Source organism: Bos indicus x Bos taurus, chromosome 19 (genome assembly GCF_003369695.1).
Source record: "Bos indicus x Bos taurus breed Angus x Brahman F1 hybrid chromosome 19, Bos_hybrid_MaternalHap_v2.0, whole genome shotgun sequence".
Lineage (NCBI taxonomy): Eukaryota > Metazoa > Chordata > Mammalia > Artiodactyla > Bovidae > Bos > Bos indicus x Bos taurus.
In genome coordinates this window covers 58,034,151-58,049,866 of record NC_040094.1, presented here as the reverse complement: position 1 = coordinate 58,049,866, position 15,716 = coordinate 58,034,151, and positions in this window count along the sequence as shown.

Here is a 15,716-nt window from a genome sequence, read left to right as displayed (position 1 = left end):
CACATTGCAGGCGGATTCTTTACCAGCTGAGCCACCAGGGAAGCCCAATACTGCACAATCCCTATTGTGGATTTAGGACTTCCTAAATTAGGACTTCCCTAGCAGTCCAGTGGTTAGAACTCTGTGCTCCCATTGCAGGGGGCGTGGGTTTGAACCCGGTCAGGGAACTAGGATCCTACATACCTTGAGACGGGCCAAAAAAAAAAAATAATTTTTTCTGGAATTTGTTAATATTTTGAATTTGACTCCTTGCCTTCTAGACTAACAAAGACTGCTTGATTCTAACTGAATTTTTTTCTTGGTTGGGGATTTATTCTAAGGAGAGACCAGGCCTCCCAAACCAGCTAGGCCCAAGATCACTGCCTCCCTGCTCTCCCCTTCTCCCCCTGAACACCACAGGCAAGGCCTGGTGATGCAACGATGGGCCAAGAGAGGGCACCACCTTTGTCTTAATTCCTGCTGCTGCTTGGTGAGCTGCGGGGAGGGGGCATCACTGGGTGAAATTCTGGGCTCGTGGAAAAATGAGCTGGAGCCAGGGACGAGCAAAACCTCCCCTGAGTCAGGAGGACCTGCCAAGCACAACCGTCCACATTCAGTGCACACACACGTGGTCCCCGAACTCGTTCAGGGCATCTCACGGTTTCTGTACGATCAAGGCACAGGTTAAGTGACTCGCCCGTGGTCACGCAGCCAGGAAGGGTCCATCAGCCCTCCAATCCATTCTCACCCAGCCTGGCACTTCCAGCCCCAGGGGGACCCGGATGCTCAGCCAGAGATGAGAGTGACCAGACTTTGTTTCCGGCCTGCCGTCTGCACTCTGGGCCTCCCGGAAGCTGCAGGCCCGGCTCACAGCAGTGCATGAATTATTTAGCACCTGCATCAGCCCGGTAATGCTCTGACCTCATCCTCCCCAGGCTCAGGGCGGGGCTCTGACCTCGGTCTCCTTGAGAGAAGGCGGATGATGGGCAGAGGCTGGGGCGGTGGGTCCCTTTGGGATGTGGGTGACAGACAGGGGCAACCGTATCCTCTGGGAAGGGATGGGGGCCAGGGGCCAGTTGCTTGCTTGTAGCAGGAGACGACTGCAGAGGAGAGAAGTGTCCCAGGAATCAGACGGCCATGGGCTCAGATCCGGGATCTTGCTCACTAACTGTGTGATGCTGGGCAGCTCTCCTGACCCTCCCTCGGTCTCCTCATCTGTAAAATGGAAGTGTAACACTCTGCGTCCATATTTAGTATTGAGTTCCTCAAGGTCATTCCGTGGAAGTCATGGCCATATACGCTGCTCTAGTGTTCCCTGCCCAGACAGGCGGCTCTCTAGGCCAGTTTTTACCATCTTCTACCCTTAGGAGGTGGCACATATTTCCTCTGCTGTCTCATGGGTGCCCAGTGGGTGCTGAGAGTGGAGAGGGCCAGACCCGGGCAGGCCTCTGATGGCAGGGGCTGGCTACCACAGTGTTAAGAGGGTCCCCTGGGCACAGGAAGTCAAGAAGTCAGGTTGAAAAACTAGGACTGAACAGCTTTCAGTCCGTAAGCAAATTCTTATTAAGCTCCTGGGAACCTCAAAGGAAATATCTGGTCCCTGACCGCTGGGGACTCTCAGCCTCACTCCTCTGTCCCCAGGTCAGACCCTGAGGCTCCCGCTCTGCCTAAGCCCTGGCCGAGGGGACGCCAGCTGTTGAATAAGAGGACCCGGAAACCACAAGACTGCACTGAAGGTGAGCCCTGGGGCCCCGACTCAAGTCTGGAAACTGAAACTGAAGTCGCTCAGTCGTATTCGACTGTTTGTGACCCTATGGACTGCAGCCCCCAGGCTCCTTAGTCCATGGGGATTCTCCAGGCAAGAACACTGGAGTGGGTTGCCATGCCCTCCTCTAGGGTAACTTCCTGATGCAGGGATCGAACCCTGGTCTCCCGCATTGCGGGCAGCAGCTTTACCATCTGAGCCACCAGGGAAGCCCTCAAGGTCTGGAGGACTGTTCAGATTCAGGGCCACCACTGCCTGGCCGTGCCTGGAGCGGAGGCCCCGGGTGCAGGAGGCGGGGGCGCTGTTGGAGGGTGCCCCTGGAATTCCACCCGGCTCTCTGCCCCCTTGCCCCGCCCTTCCGGCCCTGCCCCCCTGGGGGAGGTGCTGGGAGGTGCTGGGAGGCGGGCTCCCGATTCCGAATTCCGAAGAAGACGCCCCGCTGTCTCCCACGCACCTGGGACGGCAGGCGGAGGGGGTGGGGACGAGCCTCGGGCGTGCGGACGTCACTCTCCCTGCGGGCCCGCCCCCCCACCCCCAGCCAACCCGGGGCGCCTCCGGTTCCCCACCCCCAGCCCCACCCCGACACCTCCGCAAAGCGATCGCCGCCGCGGGGGCAGCAGGCCCGGGCCCGCTGTTTCCACCGGTGTCGTCGGCTGGGCGGATGGCCAGCCCGTCTGGGGCCGGCGGGTCCTGCCCCTTCTCTGCCTTCAGGGCCCGGCCCGGCCAAGATCCGGGCGTTCCACTCGGCCTCCCGCTGGGGACCTTTTCTCCGTCCCCTCTCTGGCTGCGAGCCCATCACCCAGCCCGGCATCTGGAGATACAGCGTTCACGCCTGTGTCTTCGGGCCCAGCGCGACGCGGGGGCTTGTTCCCTAGAGAAGTCGCCTTCCTGGGCTCAGGAAGCTCGGACGGGTGGGTGTGATGACCCGGGGAGCCTCGCCTCGCTCCCGCCTTGCCTTTGGGGCAGGATTTCTCAGACTGCCAGGCCAGATCATTCTCTGCGGTGGAGGCCCTGCTATCCAGGGAGGACTCGGGCGCATCCCTGGCCTCCACGTCTAGATACCCGCCTCTCCACCCCCATCCCCCACCCCTCCCCCACCCCCAGCCCCGACCTCCACTAATGTCTCCAGACATTGCTCAGTGTCCCCTGGAGGCAGACTCCTGGGTTGAGAGCCGCTTCTCTGGGGTGCTTCAGTGGGCATCCAGCCAGGCTCCCGGGCCCTGGCTTTGAAGCTGGGGGTCTCCCCCCCCCCCACCCCCCCACCCCCCACCCCCCCCCCCCCCCCCCCCCCCCGCCGCCAAGTCCAGGACTCTGACTTTGCTGGGCTTCCCCTCCCCCAGCTGCTTTACAGGTGCTTCAGGCCAGCCTGGGGACCGTGACCCTCAGCTGACAGCATTCAGGCAGCATGTGACCAGCCAGCCCTTCTCGCTGTGGGAGCCCTTCTCCGCTCCTCCCCTGAGCGGGTGCTGAGCAGAAGGCCCTGGGACCCGAGTTGTGGGAGACCCAGCTGTTTTTCAGTCATTAGCAGTCAGTGTAGTCCGGGCACCAGAAGGAGACTCACAGGACACGTCCATCCATCGGGCAGCTTCCGGCTCACAGAGAGGAGCTGGGGAGGGGGCTTGGAGGGCTGAGCCCGGGCTGTCAGGAGGGGGCGCCCCTGTCGGCAGGGGCTTTGCTATGGACCCCAGTCTTTGGGGTCAACCAGACGTGGCTGGGCTCAGCCTCTGTTCCCCTTCCTCGTGTGTGTGTGTGTGTACTCAGTTGCTCAGTCGTGTCTGACTCTTGGCGACCTGGTGCCCACCAGGCTCCTCTGTCCATGGAATTTTCCAGGCAGGTACACTGAAAAAGGTTGCCATTTCCTCCTCCAGGGGATCTTCCCCACCCAGGGATCAAACCCGTACCTCCTGAGTTGACAGGCGGGTTCTTTACCACTGTGCCACCTGGGGAGCCCCTGTCTCCACAGGCAAAAAGTCAGGCAACCTCTTATGCACTCCTGTGCGCGCGCACACACACACACACACACACACGGACACACGTGGAGGTAGAGGGTAGGGGAAAGCGGTTTTCAGGGGACAAAAAGTGACTCGGTCCCGGCTGGAGGAGACTCTGTTGGGCCCCTTAAGCAGGCCCGTTTGGGGCTGGTGGGCACAGAGGAAGGACAGGGAAGGGCGGGGACGGCGCTCCTGGCCCGTCCCCCCTTTTCCCCCCCACCCCCGGCCACATGCAAAGTAGAATTTTCAAAAGGCTCCAGCCCCGGCCCCGGAGAGGGGAGTTTTACTGGCCCCTGGGCCTCCCTGGTGGCTCATCTGGTGAAGAATCGGCCTGCAATGCGGGAGACCTCTCTCTAGTATAGGCTACCCTCTCTAGTGTTCTGGCCTGGAGAATTCCATGGACTTCTCCGTGGGGTTGCAAAGAGTCGGACACGACTGAGCGACTTTCACTTTTTTTCTTTCCCTGTGTCCATATTTTCCTGTATTTGCATAAAGAGAAGAAAGTCATCATAGCAGATTAAAGAGGAGTTGGGTCTCTGGGACCAGGGAGATGAAGGACAGGAAGACTTTTCACTGTTTTTCTCTCTCCTTGTCCTTCCTTTCCTCCTTCTTCTCATTCTTTCCTTCCCCATGAAAATAAATTACACATTTTTATTTTTTAAATTAAAAATATTTATTATTTTATTTATTAGACTTCGTTGCAGCATGTGGGATCTTGTTCCCTGACCAGGGATCCAACCCGGGCCCCCTGCATTGGGAGCACAGAGTCCTAGCCACTGGACCTCCTGGGAAGTTCCAAAAATAAATTACATATTTAAAAAAAAATGATCTGAAAGAAAGAAAAGATGCCCCAAAGTGAACTTCCCCTGCAGTTGCCTCTGTTCCCACGGGCCTGTGTGGTCCCTGCCCTGCCCTCACGGAGGCCAGACTCTGCGAAGTCACAGAGAAAGATAAGCTTCCCTCACCCTGCCTACTTTTTCCATTACATTCTTCCCTGGGGAGTTTTTTTTGAGAAGGCTGAGGCTGAGACCCTGGGGAAGACTGTGTGTGTTCTTCGCATGTAGGGGCATGGGACCCACCCCCTACACACACCCACCCCACCCCTCCTTGCTAAATAATTGCAATTCGGAGAACTCAGGATGTGATATTCACGGCATGCTTTGGTGTGCTCTTTGCAGTTTTTCTGTGTGTAGCTAGCTCATCGTTATAAAACATGCCGTGTCCAGACAGCATGGGAACAGACTTGGGAGCAACATTTAGCTGGTTCATTCATTCATTCATTTTTTAAGAAAATATTGTCATCGATTCATTTGGCTGCCCCAGGTCTTAGCTGCGGCATGCAGGATTTTTAGCTGTGGCCTGTGAACTCTTAGTTAGGGCACGTGGGATCTAGTTCCCCGCCCAGGGATCCAACCCGGGCCCCCTGCATTGGGAGCGTGGAGTCTTGTCCCTCGACCACCGGGGAGTCCCTCATCCATTCTTTAGTTCTTCATCAGTATTTGTGAAAGGCTGTCCCCTGCCATCAGGCTCACTGCCGTCAGTTTCCGAACTGAACTCCGTCATGTACACGATCCTCCTAACACCTCAGACCTGTGAACTCTGTCTCCGGGTGTCACTTGAGCTCCGAATCAGATGTCTCTGGGAGTTACGCTACTGCCCACCACCCGTGTGATTTCTGCAGCCGCCTTACCGTTTCCGTAAGGTGCTGCCAAACTTTCGGCTGCAAGGACGGTTACCTGTGAGTGTGCAGGTGTCCGGGTACCTGTGTTGGGGCTGAGGGCTTCCCTGGGGGAGGTGGTCAGACCGGAAAGTGGAGCCCAGGGGACCAGCAAGAGGGGGTCTCTTCCTTGGTCAGAATCACCAAGGCCAACAGGGGAGTTTGTGAGTCATCGGAAGGTCCCTTCTCCACTGGGACCAGTGAGTAGGGAATCTGATACATTTGGTACTTCCCCATCTGCTAAAGTACCACAGACTGGGCAATGTAACGGAAATGTATCATCTCATGGTTCTGGAGCCCGGAAGTCCCAAAATCACGGCGACAAGGGACTTCCCTGGTGGTCCAGTGGTTAAGACTTCGAGACGCCACTGCAGGGAATGCAAGTTCCATCCCTGGTCGAGGAATTAAAATCCCACGTGCTGTGTGTGTGCATGCGTGCTAAGTCGCTTCAGTTGTGTCCTACTCTTTGCGACCCCATGGACTGCAGCCCACCAGGCTCCTCTGCTCAGGTGATTGTCCCGGCAAGAACACTGGAGTGGGCAGCCATTCCCTTCTCCAGGGGATCTTCCCGACCCAGGGATCAAACCTGTGTCTCCCGCGGCGCCTGCATTGCAGACAGATTCGTTACCCCTGAGCCACCAGCAAAGGCCACGCTGTGCAGGGCAACCAAAGGAAAATGAAGGGAGTCAGGAGGCCCAGGCCCACCTGACGCTGAGGGAGGGGCCTGCTCCAGGCTCCCCTTGGCGGGCCGACGGCCGTCTCCTCTCTGTCCCATCACGTGTTCCTTCTGTGCGTATCTGTAAGTCCGAATGTCCCCTCTTCAAGGGGGCGCCAGTCATATTGGGCCAGGGGTCACCCTCACGACTTCATGTTAACTTGACCGCTCCTGTAAGGAGCATCTCTCCAAATCACATCTCCTTCTAGGACTTCCTTCACCATATGGATTCAGGGGGTGGGGAGATGCAAGCCTTCCCATACCCTCCTGGACCAGTCTCAGGTGAGATTGAGGAGGGGTGGGCTGTACGCTGGGGCGGCTTGACAAGAAGGACCCCAGAAAGGGACTGGGTGCATAATGAAGCCTTTTTGGTTTTGGATTCTAGTAGGTTTTATTTGTAATCAATCATATGCAAATCAGATCAGATTAGTCGCTCAGTTGTGTCTGACTCTTTGCGACCCCATGAATCCCAGCACGCCAGGCCTCCCTATCCATCACCAACTCCCGGAGTTCACTCAGACTCACGTCCATCGAGTCAGTGATGCCATCCAGCCATCTCATCCTCTGTCGTCCCCTTCTCCTCTTGCCCCTAATCCCTCCCAGCATCAGTCTTTTCCAGTGAGTCAACTCTTCGCATGAGGTGGCCAAAGTCCTGGAGTTTCAACCTTAGCATCATTCCTTCCAAAGAAATCCCAGGGCTGATCTCCTTCAGAATGGACTGGTTGGATCTCCTTGCAGTCCAAGGGACTCTCAAGAGTCTTCTCCAACACCACAGTTCAAAAGCATCAATTCTTCAGCGCTCAGCCTTCTTCATAGTCCAACTTTCACATCCATACATAACCACAGGAAAAGCCATAGCCTTGACTAGACGAACCTTTGTTGGCAAAGTAACGTCTCTGCTTTTGAATACGCTATCTAGGTTGGTCATAACTTTCCTTCCAAGGAGTAAGCGTCTTTTAATTTCATGGCTGCAGTTACCATCTGTAGTGATTTTGGAGCCCAAAAAAATGAAGTCTGACACTGTTTCCACTGTTTCCCCATCTATTTCCCATGAAGTGATGGGACCAGATGCCATGATCTTCGTTTTCTGAATGTTGAGCTTTAAGCCAACTTTTTCACTCTCCACTTTCACTTTTATCAAGAGGCTTTTTAGTTCCTCTTCACTTTCTGCCAAATCAGTTATCCATAAAATAATGACTAACAGCTATTCTCTAATTCACAAATATAGCACAAAACCAAAATTCTTCCCAAGAAAACCTCTTCGTAAACCAAGATATTACCACTATTTAGCTTAGGCTTTAACTCAGAGGTTGAAAGTGAAAATCAGAGAACGTGTCTTTTATCAGTCATCGTGGTCATGCAGACACGGCTATTGTTCTGTTTCAAGCACGTCCATGCGTACTTCACTTGGTTCTCTCTGGGATGGGTACCGCTGCCCGGAGGTTGAGACTCCCTGGCACCACCCCGCTGAGATTTTTTTTCCCTCCTCCAGGAAAGCAGATGGCATTAATAAATAAAGAAAGACAATTATCTCTCTTGTCCGTAAGCCAAGAATGTTGAGATCCATGTGCCTCTTCCCAGATATGGGCTACAGATCTGGGTCAAGGGAGGGCAGGCACTGAGCACATATCACATGGAAAGTCTCTGTTTAGGAAGCTGCATCCTTGCCCTTCATGTGTCAATAGAAGAACAGGGAAGGGGCTGTCTACCTGCCACCTCCCCCCCCCCCACAGCATCCCAAGTGAGGTAAGAGAGCTGTGATTGGATACACCAGTGACCCACCGTTGCCTACAAGGAAAGCCGTAAAAGCCACGGGCATCTCCCCATTCGGAGCCCAGCGGTCAAGTGTCAGCCACACCAGGAGGGAGCATCAGTCACCAGCTGTCAGCCCGAGACCACCTGGGTGGGTAGTTAAAGACCCCGTCCTCCAAGGAGGTGAAACCTGTCCACGGGGTCATATTCCAACCGGAGGCCACAAGGGACCGTGGTCCTTGACCAGTTTCGGGCTCACTGAGATTATGAAGGAAGTTCAACCTTGCCTGGCAGGAGGGAGAGCCCCCCCGCCCCCGGCATTTCCAGGGTGCAAGGCACCGGGGGAGGGGGGGTTCTTTTCAGACGAGATTGGGCATGCTCAGGGCGGTATGGCTGCAGACAGAGGAGGGATCTTTTCAGATGATCATCCTGCCCTCATGTCCTAGCGGTGACCAGGGGAAGGTTTTCTGGCCACTCCTGGACATCTCAGCAGGGAAGAGGGGCTCTGGGGACCGAGTCAGGACCTGCTGGAAGAATGTTGTTTATTTTGCTGCTGACCTTGGAAGTTCCAGGTTTTATCTTCCTAAGGGTCCTGAGTTTCTTTTTTTTTTTTTTTTTTTTATATTTTTTTTTTCTTTTTTTTTTTTTTTTTCACTTCCAATTTTATTTTATTTTTAAACTTTACATAATTGTATTAGTTTTGCCAAATATCAAAGTGAATCCCCTGAGTTTCTTTATGGACTCCCTCCTCTTCCAAGTTTCAAATCCTGAAATCGTTTCCACTGCCATACGCTCCCTCCCTTCCCCCTTCCCTCCCACCTCCTCTTGGGACTGACTTTCCTCCCCCTGGGGTCTTCCATTTCCAGCCCCCTCCTCCTCTCAGTCCAGCAGGACCCAGTTCTCCAAGTGCCCCTGGGCAAGCCCATCCCAGGCTGTATTTTTATCTTCAGGTTGGAATGCATTTTTGATAAACTAATTATATGAGTTTCTTTGCCTTTAAGTGATTTATATTTGATTTTGAGATCTCTGGTTACTTTGATTAAGGAATAAGTATTGTCCAATTGTCTTTATCAATTTATCAGATATTTAACCATGACTTTTAAGTCTTTTGTTATTTATAGATACTTTTATACTGTGGCACTCTTACAAAAAAGGACTTTACAAGTTTCTGACTTTCAGAAGATAATACTGAACTGAGTAAAAAAGATTGAAGAATTCTATTGAGAAACTGGAGAAGGAAATGGCAACTCACTCCAGTATTCTTGCCTGGAGAACTTCATGAACAGAGGAGCCTGACGGGCTACGGTCCATGGGATCGCAAAGAGTCAGACAGGACTGAGTGACTAACCTTACTTACCCCGTCTTTGGACCCAGCGCTTGGCACAATGTAGGTCTCCGTTGAACGGTTGTCAGAAGACCGATTAATAGTGCCTGGGCATAGAGCGCCCCCTGGTGGAGACAGATAGTACGGCAGGATCTTGGATCTCGCCTGGAATACTTAACCTGGAGCGACATGTCCTGGCGCTCGGGTTCAGGGCAGCCTGTCCAAGTGTGAGGTCTATGTGGCTAGGGAGGGAGTTGGGGTCCCTGGACAAAGTCTGAGGGGAAGGAATGGGCTGGGTCTTTGAAAGGCATGGCTCTCCTAGGATAGGCAGGGTTAGCCTGGTAGTGGGACCCAGAATCTAAGCTCTTAAGCGCTTTCAGTGTCTGTCTGTCCATCCATGCTTTCATCCGTCCATTCACTTTCAGCACCACCACTGTGGATCTGACCCCGTGGAAGGATTGCGGTGGGACGCCAAATCCCCCGGTCATAGGTTTCACTGTCATGTTGGGTGCCCCTGTTTGAGTCCTCTCCTTCCCAGGAGAGCTGTTGCGTGCTGGTCCAGGGGTCAGAGAGTGGCTCCTTGAAGTGAGTCCCTGGCGGACTTCTGTGCTGCCCGCACTGGCTCCAGGGTGCATCCAGGGTCTGCCCAGAACATCTTCTCTCCCTTGGCGGTATGCTCCCTCCTCCCGCTTCCTTGGGGGCATGAATGCCCTGCCAGGACTCCACGCAGATCAACTGAGTCAGGATCTCAGGGCCCAGCTGGCTAGGGAAAACAGGGAGGGAGGTGAAGGAGGTGGCTTAGGCATGGGTGTTTTCTTGAAAGCTCCCTGGAAGAGAGTAATATGCATCCAGGGTGGAGACCCCCGCCAGCTTCTGTGCCCACTCAGGTTTATGCTTCTTTCTGCTTCTCCCCTCGCCCCAGGCCCCACAGTGCTCTGCCGGTTCTTCTACCCTCTCCCCTCCCTACCCGAGCCATACGTACATGCACTCTGACCCCTGAAACTGCCCATGAGGAGCTGAGCCGCCTGTTCTCTAGAGCTAGAAACCTCAGCAGTGTTTAAGGTCTCATGCTCTGGTCCTTGTGGCCAAAACACATGCTCAGAAAGGGGTTGCTGTCAGCAGGGAGCCCTGCAAGGCTGCAACACCCAGGACTCCCTGCTGACAGCAACCGAGCAGAGCCTGGTGGTGGAGGACATTACCAGGAGGGCAGGGCGTGTGTGTGTCGGGGGGTGAGACCTGATTCTGTCTCTGCTTCCCAACCTGCTACCCTCTACCACCTGCAGCCTCAGCCCCGTCCCTCTTCTAGAACAGTCCATAGGTAGCCGAAGTGAAGCACCAGCCTGCCCACCTTAATGGGGCAGCTGGACCATCCCTGGCTGGCCTCAGAGGTGAGGGTCTAGTTGGGAGTCTGAGTCGCTCCTGGTCTCACTGGCTGCAGACCAAAAGCCCAAGAGACCCCAGAGCCTGAGCTCCAGTGTCTGCCATCCCTCCTGGTCTGAGAGCCGGGCACTGTTCTCTTTCCAGCTCCATCCCTTCTGCTTTCATCTCCTATTCCTCCACCACCTTTCTGAAGCCCCCACATCCTCTCTTCAAGGGCCTCGAGACTTCCCCTTGTTCCTGGGCTCCTGGCTGGGGGATCTGGAAGCATCAGTGCCACACCCCTGCATACCTGGACAGAAGCCTCTGTACTTCCTGACTTGCAGAGAGGGAAACAAAGTTCAGTTCAGTTCAGTCGCTCAGTCATGTCCGACTCTCTGCGACCCCATGGACTGCAGGACACCAGGCCTCCCTGTCCATCACCAACTCCCGGAGCTTACTCAAACTCATCTCCATTGAGTCGTTGATGCATCCTCTGTCGTCCCCTTCTCCAGCCTTCAGTCTTTCCCAGTATCAGGGTCTTTTCCAATGAGTCAGTTCTTTGCATCAGGTGGCCCAAGTATTGGAGTTTCAGCTTCAGCATCCGTCCTTCCAATGAACATTCAGGACTGAGTTCCTTTAGGATTGACTGGGTTTGATCTCCTTACAGTCCGAGAGACTCTCAAGAGTCTTCTCTAACACCACAGATCAAAAGCATCAAGAAAGTTACCTGCCCCAGAAAGCCGGCAGTTCTGGCGATCACCGCCAGATGGCAACAGGGACCGCTCACAGCTGGCCCGTTGCATCCTTGCAAGGGTGCTAAGGAAGCCTCTTCACTTGTCCCTGTGTGGGCCAGGCGTGCTCAGCACTCAGTCGTGTCGTCTCTTTGCGACCCTCGGAACTGTAGCCCACCAGGCTCCTCTGTCTCTAGTCCCTGCTGCACCGCTTCTCTGCTGCCTGACTAGCATTCCCTGGCTCTGGCCACCTTGGGAATTAGGCCCAGGCCTGTGGGACCTCCCAGCACTGCCCCAAGACCTGCCTGGGCCAAGGCTAGGCTTGGCCATCTGGTCCACCCCAACTCGCCTGTCCAGCCCCTGCTCACTCCTCTCCCTGTCACCCTGAATCCCTGAGAACCCTGGTAGAAGCCAGGGGTCTGGAGCCAGGTGGGCATTCAGGAGCTGAAGCACAGAAGGTGCTGGAATTCAGAGCATGATGGAGCAGGATGGGCATGCTTTGGGCACACGGAGTGGACACCAGGCTAGGGCAGCAAGCTGTCTTGCTTTCAGCTCTGCTGACAAGCGGCACCCACACCGCAGCCCTTAATTCCCCGCTCCCCAGGGAGAGACAGGTAGACACCCATCCCCTCTGCTGAAAGTTTCTGATGACTTTGTCCCGGCCTGTTGACAGCCTCCCCTGTTTTCCTCCCCCTTTGTAGGAAGGAGGCAATCAGCCCTCTGGTGTAGTGACATTTGATCAGGAAGGGTCTGGTGGCGAGGGGCAGATGAGGGGACAAAACCCAAGAAGAAAGACCTGCAGGGCCCAGCATGATGGACGGGGTGCGGTTGGGTGGAGAGACCAACTTCAACTCCAGTTTTTCTTTTTTTTCTCCTTCCAGCAATCCACATGTCCAGAGCATGAGGCAGGCAAGCGTGCGTGCTCAGTTGTGTCTGACTCTTTGCGGCCCCATGGACTGTAACCCACCAGGCTCCTCTGTCCACAGGATTTCCTGGGCAAGAATATTGGAGTGGGTTACCATGTCCTTCTGCAGGGAATCTTCCTGACCCAGAAGACTGAACCCACATTTCCTGCTTGGCAGGTGGATTCTTTACCTCTGAAGCTCCAGAAGTATCAGTATAATTCAATAATACCTAGTCCATTTACAGAGTTGTACAACCATCACCAGAACTCAATCTCAGAACATTTCCTCAAAATAAGTATTGACATTATTTTCAGTGACTTTCTCCTTAAAGGCTCAGAAATTATGGGACTTGCCGGAAGAGAGAGGATGAGGGAGCCTTTCCAATAACTCTACACCTGGGGCCCATGACCAGCCTGTACCATGAATTAATATTTTTATAAATCTTGCAGAAGTCTAAAGAATTGTCCAATTCCTTGCTCTGTGTGTTTTGCAAAAACTCTGATTTGTTAAATACGTAATTTTCACTAGTTCTTTTTTGTGTCTCCTCATTTTGTAACGTGCTAAGAGGCTCAGAAAACAGAAGTGGGCTAGACTTCTCTGGGTATCACGGTGGTGCAGGAAACCAGAAAGAGATAAAGGGAAGACAAAAGACACAGGCCAGGTAAGTCAGCACAGCTGGCTCTTGCCTAACCGGCAGGGCGTATAATCCTCGACACAATGCCTTGGAACGTGAATGGAGACACATCCTTGTCTACAATTGCTTCTTCTTGTTTTTCCTAAGTCGCTTCGGTCGTGTCCGACTCTCTGGGACCCCATGGACTATAGCCTGCCAGGTTCCTCTGTCCAGGGCAAGAATACTGGAGTGGGTTGCCATGCCCTCCTCCAGGGGATCTTTCTGACCCGGGGACTGAACCCACGTATCTTAGGTCTCTTACACTGGCAGGCGGCTGTTTTACCACTTGCGCCACCTGGGAAGCTCTTGTCTATAGTTCAGTTTAGTTCAGTTCAGTCACTCAGTCGACTCTGCGACCCCATGGACTGCAGCACGCCAGGCCTCCCTGTCCATCACCAACTCCCGGAGTTTACTCAAGCTCATGTCCATGGAGTTGGTGATGCGTCTATCTCTATAGTTAGCGCTCTCTTATTACAAAGCCCTGTAGTCTGCACTGGCCCTTTGAATCATACACATTCTATCAGCTTCTGAAAAATGTCTGCAGGAAGGCTGCTGTGGTTGAGACAGATGAGCAGTGGGATCAGGATGTATTTTTTAAAATAAGTATTTACTTATTTTTAATTAATTACTTTGGCTGTGCTGGGTCTGAGTTGCGTCATGCAGGATCTTTAGCTGTGGCTTGTGGGATCTAGCTCCCTGACCAGGAATCAAACATGGGCCCCTGGCATTGGGAGCACAGAGTCTTAGCCACTGGAGCATCAGGGAAGGCCCAGGATCAGGATGCTTAGAGGAGTGCTGGGGGTGGGGAGAAAGCTTCTGACCTTCCCGAGGTCGGGAAGGGAGCTAGGGTCACCCTCAGCATGAAACTCACACATTCAAGCTCAAGGAGAAGTGTGCCTCTCAAAGTCAAAGAATAGAAATTTGTAAGTGGACCGCTTCCTGGTTGATCCCCCACTAGCACAGGGGAAGGTGTCCCTGGTCTGGCACCCAGGCCTTCCCCTGCAGGAGCAGGTATGCCTTTACCTGGGGTGGCCCGAGAAAGAGAAGGAGACAGAGGGAGGTGGTGATGATGATGGGGGCGGGGGGTGGTGGGGGCGGGGCGGGGATGCCCTGGCAAAGCCGTCAGTTTGGTTCCCGAGGCCGCAACACCCTCTTCCTCACCCTGCTCCTGAGTCAGCAGTGTGGGCGCCCTCCACGCCTTCCGGAAGCAGCCTCTCCCTGCCGGCCCTGTGTGCTCACTGCCCTTTGAGTCACGGGCTGGTGGGCAGAAGTTTCAGGTTTCCCACAGACAGATGTGGGTTCTCATAAGTGTGTTATCTCAACTTCCTGCCCGGAGTAGAAATGAACACAGGTACACGGCGGATGTTGAGGAAGATGGATTCACACCTCTGATCTCATTTTATGCCTTCCCGCCAAGGAGGCAGGGTGAGGAGTAGGGTTCCCCTTTCACAGAAGGAGAAGCTGACTGAACAAGGACGCACAAAAAGCCGGAAAGCCGCTCAGGTCCCCAACACAAAGGCTGGACCCTCCCCATTGTGCCGCCCCCTGTCGTCACAATCCAGGGCCCTGGGGAAGCCAGCTCCCCTCTCCCACCCCTCACCCTCAGCCCGGCTCCCTGCAGAGATCTTAGGTGATTCGGCAGAGATGCTGGAGGCCAGAGAGGCTGCCCACTTAGACACCAGCCGCTCGGTGGTCCTGGGTGCTTGGGAGGGGCTGGTGGTCAGTCTGGAGCCTGCTGCTTCCCCCTCCCTGGCGTCAGGCCGCTGGCCTCTGCTTGAACCTCGTTTGCGATGTAACCTAGGTGACACGCACAGGCCTACGAGCTCGGTTGGACAGATTTAACGGGCTCTCATCATTTTAAGTTCTGTCCCTTTCTTCTTCCTGGCGGTGCTTGTTTGGCAAGAAGACAAGAGAGACCTTGGTGGCCTGGCCTTCTCTGGACACATCTCCAATCTGGTTTTCCTTCCCAGGAAGTGCAGAGGAGGGGCACGGGTGTGTGTAAGCCTGGAGCTGCTGGTGGTCTCTGCTTTTGTGAGATCTTCAGCCTTTCCATAAAACAGAGGGCATGCGGTGACACCTGGGCAGAGGTGATCTCATCGGAAAGAGGCATTGCGGGGTTCAGAGGGGTGGGGAGAAGGAGGGGGTCTTCTGAGAAGGTGGCTGAGCCTGGCTCGGGGAGAGTGAGTGACAGGCATGGTGGGGAGGGGGGTCTGAGGATGAAGCAACGTCTGTGAAGAGCCAGCCACAGCCCTCCCGCTCGAGGAGCCCCATCCCTGGGTTCAACCCTGGGGAGCGCTCGACCACCTTCGCAGAGGGGCAGGAGAGGCCGCAGGTGGATGCCCCCCTGCTGACCACCCCCACCCCAACCGTGGGTGCCAGGTAAATTCCCCAGGCCCCCGCTGGACCAGGTGCCAGCCCCAGCTCCCTCCCCGGGGTGGAGAGAGTGTCCCTGGGGGCAGGCCCCATGAGCGGTGGCTCTGCACATGACAGAGAGCCTGGAGGACCCCTCGGGGGCCGTGAGGGCTCTCAGGCCTCAGCTGGCACGGTCACCTGCCTGTCTGCCCACCCGCAGCTTCCTCTTTCTCTCAGTCTGGACCACAGCGCATCCAGACCCAGACAGGACAGCATGTTGTTGGCCCTCATGTTGGTCGTGGTCGTTGGCCCCGGAACACGGGCTGGTTAAGCTGCCTGGGCCCTCAGAGGGTCAGGTCACGTGGAGGGAGTTTCCTTAGGGAGGGGCAGGAAGGCGAGGTGTGGCGGCCCCAGGGACGCTGGCTGGGCCAGGCAGAAACCGTGGAGTCAGCA